The following is a 7,350-nucleotide window of genomic DNA, read 5'->3' on the forward strand; positions in this document are numbered from 1 at the left end:
TAATCATAAATTATACCTGATTCTCGATCTTTGTCGTTCTCCCATCCTTCAGTATTTTCTTGGATTCGATCAAGAAGGTCCCTTTTAAACTCTTCTTTGTTGCGTGTAAATGATCCAGAACAAGAAGTATCCAGCAAGGTCTTGTCTTGAAAAGAAAGTCTTGCATAGAAATTATCAATAATAACATTACCAGGAAGCTCATGAATGGGGCATTTGAGCATTAAAGACTTCAATCTCCCCCAAGCTTGGGCGATGCTCTCTCCATCATGAGGCCAAAAATTATATATGCGATTCCGATCCTTATGAATTTCACTTGGAGGATAGAACTTAGAATAAAACCGGGCACAATATCATTCCATTCAAGAGAATCCCCATTATCCAATAATTTATACCAATGCGCCGCTTTACCGGACAGCGACAAAGAGAATAGTTTCTTCCTCACTTCATCCATAGCAATACCTGCACATTTGAATAACCCGCATAATTCATGCAAAAACGGTAAATGATCACCGGGGTGGACAGTTCCATCCCCTTCATAGCGGTTATCCATAACACGTTCAATAATTTTCATAGGTATTTTATATGGTATTACTTCCTCACCTGGCGCTTCATCCACTACCGTTGCAGTAGTAGTAGATTTCCCAAATAGAAATTGAAGAGAAGATCTCTCCATAATGACTTATAGCAGCAGGCAGAAATAAAATCAGCACAACAAGTAAGGTTTTCCTTACCAATTCCACTTACCAATAGCGCTTCACTCCCCGGCAACGGCGCCAGAAAATAGTCTTGATGACCCACAAGTATAGGGGGTGTATCGTAGTATCTTCGATAAGTAAGAATGTCGATCCCAACGAGGAGCAGAAGGTGTTGACAAGCAGTTTCGATGAAGGATTCACTGTAAATGCTCACAGACAGGTAATCAGGGGGGTTTGATGTAACAGTTGAATAATGTACGAGTATGTAAAGTGCGAGAGTAATAATTGCAGCGAGTGGCCCAATCCTTTTTAGCACAAAGGACAAGCCGGTTTGTTTACTTATAATGACCAAACGTTCTTGAGGACACACGGGATTTTAGTCTAGTGCTTTCGCTACATACGGCTAAATAATCTTCATTGTTGTGATAAGTGTTGTGTGGGTGAACCTATGCTAATGTACCGCCCTTCCTAGGACTAATACATACTTGTGATTATACCCCTTGCAAGCATCCGCAACTACAAGAAAGTAATTAAGAATTAAATCTAACCACAGCCTTAAACTCTGAGATCCTGCGATCCCTCCTGCATCGATATACCAACGGGGGTTTAGGTTTCTGTCACTCCGGCAACCCCGCAATTAGCAAACGAGTACAAGATGCATTCCCCTAGGCCCATAAATGGTGAAGTGTCATGTAGTCGACGTTCACATGACACCACTAGAAGAATAACACCACAACTTAAATATCACACCATTGAATATTACTCAACCATAATTCACTACTAACATTTAGACTTCACCCATGTCCTCAAGAACTAAACGAACTACTCACGAGACATCATACGGAACATGATCAGAGGTGATATGATGATGAATAACAATCTGAACATAAACTTGGTTCAATGGTTTCACTCAATAGCATCAACAACAAGTAGAAATCGATACCGGAAGAGTTTCCCCTATCAAACAATCAAGATCAAACCCAAATTGCTACGGCGGTGACGGTGTCCAGCGGTGATGACGGCGATGTTGATGGTGGAGATGATGATGATGGTGATGGCGATGATGTCCAGCTCGATGACGGTGACGATGGCGTCGATTTCCCCCTCCCGGAGGGAATTTCCCCGGCGGATTCCTGCCCGCCGGAGAGCTCTTTTCTCTCTGGTGTTCTCCGCCCCGCAGAGGCGGCTGTAACTCTTCGCGAGGTACCCTCTGTGGCTTAGGTCTTCGGGACGAAGGGTTTGGCGAAGAAAAGGAGGCGAAAGGGGTCGTGGGCCCTCCACACCACAGGCCGGCGCGGCCAGGGCCTGGGCCGCGCCGCCCTAGGGTGTGGGCCCACCCTGGCTGCTCCTGGCTCCTCCTTCTGGCTTCCTTCGTCATCTTGAAAAATAGGATTTTTGGTATAATTTCCTTCCAGAGTTGATCTTCCGAAATATTGCGTTCTGACGGTGCTTTTTCCAGCAGAATCCTGGCTCCGGTGTTCGATCCTCCAATAACGATGAAACATGCAAAATAGATGAAATAACATAAGTAATGTGTCCCAATATGAAATATATCAATGAATAACAGCAAATTATGATATAAAATAGTGATGCAAATTGGATGTATCAATGATCCCGGGATACTGGTGTTAACTCGACATGCGCCGCTTAATGTCTTACCATCTGTCGAGTCCAGTCATGTTTTATCGGGTACCTAACGCGTCCGTTAGGATTTTTCTTCGTATCTGTTGATACAGAAAAAAGTAGCAAACCGACGTCAGAGACGGTGCCACGCCGCTCAGAACGGATCTGGGGTCTTACCTTCGTAGAGTTTTGCGGCATTCAGAGATTATTCGCGACTTTTGGCGCTCTGAGAATATATTGTCAAGTGCCTTGTTCGGCTGATGCAATGACCCATTTTGTGGGTTCTTCTATATTTTTCTCGGGCATGAATGAGACAGCCGAATATATTGGGTTCTTCTATATTATCGGGTACATCACTGATGCTTTTGCTCGGAACAATATCACCGAGTTAATGGACCCATTTTTTTGGTTCCTCCTTGATGAAAATTTCGTCGAGTTCCTCCTTGAAGAAAATTTCTTCGGGTCCTCCTTGAGGACAATTCTTCGGGTCCTCCCTGAGGACAATTCTTCGGGTCCTCCTTGAAGATAATTCTTCGGGTCCTCCTTGAGGACAATTCTTCGGGTCCTCCTAGAGGATGATTTTTCGGGACCTCCCTGAGGATAATTCTTCGGGACCTCCCTGAGGATAATTCTTCGGGTCCTCCCTGAGGATGATTTTTCGGGACCTCCCTGAGGATAATTCTTCGGGACCTCCCTGAGGATAATTCTTCGGGTCCTCCCTGAGGATGATTTTTCGGGACCTGTTCTTTCTTGAAGACAATTTCGTCGAGTTCTCCCTGTAGACAATTTCGTCGGGTTCTCTCTTATATACTTTGAATTTTGCTTTCTCCTGCACAAATAAACAAACTTTTTCAATCTTTTCCTTGACTCTCTTTTTCGCATGCGGTATCAGATGCTCAGATTCGATGATATGTAAAGTGAATATATGCCGCGCAGCCCCCGAGTGTCGGGTGCGACAAAAGTAAATGATAATCAACTTTGTACAAAATAAAAGAACACTTAGCTTTTTGGACACGACAAAGTCGATGCATGATGAAGTCTTCGAGTGTAGATAAGAAATCTAGCCAAATTAGAAACCACCAAATAGCAAAAGTGGATGCCGCGAAATTATTGATGAAGAAATAGCCGAGCCCCCGAGCGTTGCTGGGATGATGTCATGATTGTTGCTTAGACACGGTACCGCCATTATAATCCAGGGAAAAGTAATTGTCAAGCCCCCGAGTATTTAGCCATGATGTCGAAAGAAGTTAACGGAGTCGCGGTGTCATATAAGTTGAAGCCATTTAGGATGAAGCCATTGACAATAACATAATATAAATCCATGAAGATGAAGCCAAGATGAGGTATTTGAGATGAATCCATATTGGAGATTACATCATTGAATATGAAGCATACGAATCCGCCGATATCATAGAGGATGAATCCATTGACCCGAAGAATCCAGTAATAACCATAGAAGATGAATCCATTGTCCCGGAAACGAATCGGGTAATATTTGTATAATAGTGAACCAATAATAACCCGAAGAAAACCAATCCAACAAGCCGAAGAAAATAAATCCACTGCGCTGAAAATGCACTAAGTCGAAGAAAGTAATTCCACTGAGCCGAAGAAAATAATTCCACTGAGCCGAACAAGATATATCCAGAGCCGAAGAAAATAAATTCACCAAGTAACCGAATATATTTGTGATAACGGAGTAATGGCGCAGCCCCCAGTGTTTGGGTGAATTTTCTGTAATAATGTAATGACGCAACCCCCGTATTCGGGTATGGCGAAAGTAAATTATTAATTCTCGGAAGAGGAACACTTAGCTTTTTTATCAAGTGCGACGGAGTCAACATGGGAGTAGGTCGCCCGACAGATGCAGTCGAAGCGGTGGACGTGGTAGATGTAGCGGATCCTCGATGGATGAGCCCCGAAACATAGTGAGCGCCATGGCGAACGGGGTCGGCGCAGCAGCGGAGGTCAAAGTTTTATGGCGATCTGTAGTTATATTGTAGTGCGCAAGCTCGGGTGCACATAATAGCTTGAGCCGAAAATATTTAGCGAAATAAATTTTGCAAGTAGTAATTAATTAGAAGTATAGCACCTGATATTTTTGTATCGGATGGTCGGGTCCATGTAGTAGTAGTCGATGAAGTGATGGGTCTGCGACGGGTGAGCTCCCGAATATGTTGAGTCCGCGATGCAACAAGCGAGCCCCCGGGCGACTGTGCGCGGTGAAGAAGTTGAAGCTTGTTCCGATCTGCAGTTATATTACGGCGCAAAAAACCATGCGCAATAATAGTACGAGCCACAAAATATTTAGCTAGAAAAATTTGCAAATAATAATGAATTAGAAATATTTTTGTATCGGATGAAATCGGGTTTCGTGACGGTCAATCCGCGCTACCGGGGTCGATCGTGATGAAAAGTATGTCACCGATTGCTTTATTTGGATTGGACTTGATCTCCTTGCATGTTGCCTTTTTTGGATTTCTCCCGCGGCGGCCAGACACGTATGATGCTTGATCCATTGCTTTGTTTGGTAATTCATGTGAAGTGCCTGCAAGCTTTGCCGGGAAGGGATCTTAGCTTTTATGTAGGCTAGCTCATAGGCCATCCCTGTCCACCAATCTGCTTTTTGTTTTAACGCGACTTCACGGCTGCGCCTAGGAACCATATTTAATGAATTTTTTTGATTCGTCCACGAGCTGTACGCCTAGGACTCTTGCATCGATGCCTCGTCTCCTGTGGCCGATTCCTTTGCTTCACGAATAGGTATTCTGGATTTCTGCTACCGGTAGCCTTGCAACTTCATCGGTTGAAATTGCGCACGATTTTTCGACGGATATCGACGAAACAGCTGCTGTTTGTTGATGATGACGACGCCATCTATGCCATCGATAATGAAGGATCCCGTCCAGATAACAAAATCCAGCGTCGCGAATCCCCACGATCGGCGCCAATTGACGAGGGATCACCTCGGCAATGCCTACGTATTGTAGACTTGGGTTTCGGGAGAGAGCGACGATGGAGATTCCGGGAGCGAGATTAGGCACACGACGTACCCAGCTTTGGGTCCCCTCGGTGGAGGATCCCTACGTGCTGCTAGCAATCCATTATATGATCATATGTATGTTTACAGGTTGCCGCCATAGGCGGAGCTATGTTGTCTATCTGTTGGCCTCCTCTCTATCGGGTACCCTGGCTAGCTTTATATATGCAACCAGCCTAGGGTTTTACAAGAGTCCTAGTCGACTACTTCTTCGGGTTGCCTTGTTGGGCCTTCTCCATATTGAGTCTTCTCCATATTGGGCCGAGCCAGGTATACTAATAATGGGTACCCGAAGGGTATATCCATGTCACCTACCACCTCACATTGGATAGGTGTCAAACGTATTCTGAGATATGTTAAAGGAACCTTGAAGGTTGGTCTTACATTCCGGCGATCAACTTGTCTTTTACTTAGTGCCTTTTCAGATGCCGACTAAGCATGTTGTTCCGATGATAGAAAATATACTAGAGGTTTTTCTATATCTTTTTGATCCAAATCTCATTTCATGAAGTGCGAGAAAACAAGCCGCAGTGTTAAGATCAAGTACTGAATACAAAGCTTTGGCAAATGTTACTGCTGGGTTGATATGGATTGAAACACTACTTAATGAGCTTGGTGTTACACTTAAGGAAAAACCATGCTGATTGTGTGATAAGTTAGATGCTACCTATTTGTCTGCTAATTATGTTTTTCATGCTTGGACAAAACATATGGTGATAGGTTTTCACTTTATTCGTAGACGTGTTGCAAATAAATTGCTTGATATCAGATTCATCTCTAGTAAGAATCAATTTGCTGATGGTTTTGTAAAGGCTCTCCCGATGAAAATCTAGATGAGTTTAGACATAATATCAACCTCTCCACAGGTTTAGATTAAAGGAGAGTGTTAGATGTAAAACCTTGTAAACATACTGTATATAATAGTATTATATCCATATGTGTACTCCCATGTATATGCCACATCAGGGGCATATGTTCACTCCTATGTATATGCCATGTTATGGGCTTTTCCTAACCTATGTAACACGTACCACGAGAGGCATCGTTCCCTCCCAAAGCTCCACGTTCAATACTTGTTTTAGGAGGAGGGCGCTAAGGTTGGCAAGGCATGGTACAAGTCCATTGATCTCAAACAGTGCATTGAGTTTGATGTCTTCTCCAAAGTGGCTCGTTATGTCATAGCAGTTGACTAAATTAAGTTTGCACTTCATATTCTATGTGATGTCTTGTGTTGCCTATAAATCTTGTGAAGAATCCCGTGTAGCTGTTACTATCATCTTTACTTGCAATTTGGTATGATTGTTGATGTAAAAAATTGTATTATTATTAAGATAATATTCAGTCCGACACTATGCATCGAGACAGGAATCCTTCCATTCCTGTGAATTTTCATACCGACATGATCCATGTGTGCAAAATAGACAACTTGGAGTAGGAATTGGGGTGGAAGTGGACCCTGTCAGATTTATACCCAATATTCACATTTAAACCATTTGTGCGAAACAAGGCCCTTTAAGGTTAGCCATAGTGGGTAGTACTGTATCATATAGTAGTATCATGTATATGATACTTTTCTATGATACTAGATCCATAATGCATAGTATCATAGACTAGTATCATAATTTTGCTATATTAATTGATTTGTAGAATCCCAATATAAATTTATGTACAAGATTTATTTGATACTACCTTTTCTCGTGATGTGCGCTATGATACACTATCTACCTATGATACTCTAATCTTCTCTCTCATCCATAATTACCTGCCACATCAGCATTTTTGGTGGGGTTAGGATGCATGATACTAGCACTATGGCTAACCTTAGAAGTTAGAATTACGGGAAAACTGAAACAACCACAACTAAACCACAACTAATGGTATCGGACTACACTGTAACGAGGTACCGGAGCAAAACTAGCGAACCAAACACGTCCATAGAGTCAATCTTCCGCGCCGGGGACTAATCATCGACTCATTCACGTCCTTTTGTGC

The sequence above is a fragment of the Lolium perenne genome, chromosome 1 (assembly GCF_019359855.2).
Source record: "Lolium perenne isolate Kyuss_39 chromosome 1, Kyuss_2.0, whole genome shotgun sequence".
NCBI lineage: Eukaryota > Viridiplantae > Streptophyta > Magnoliopsida > Poales > Poaceae > Lolium > Lolium perenne.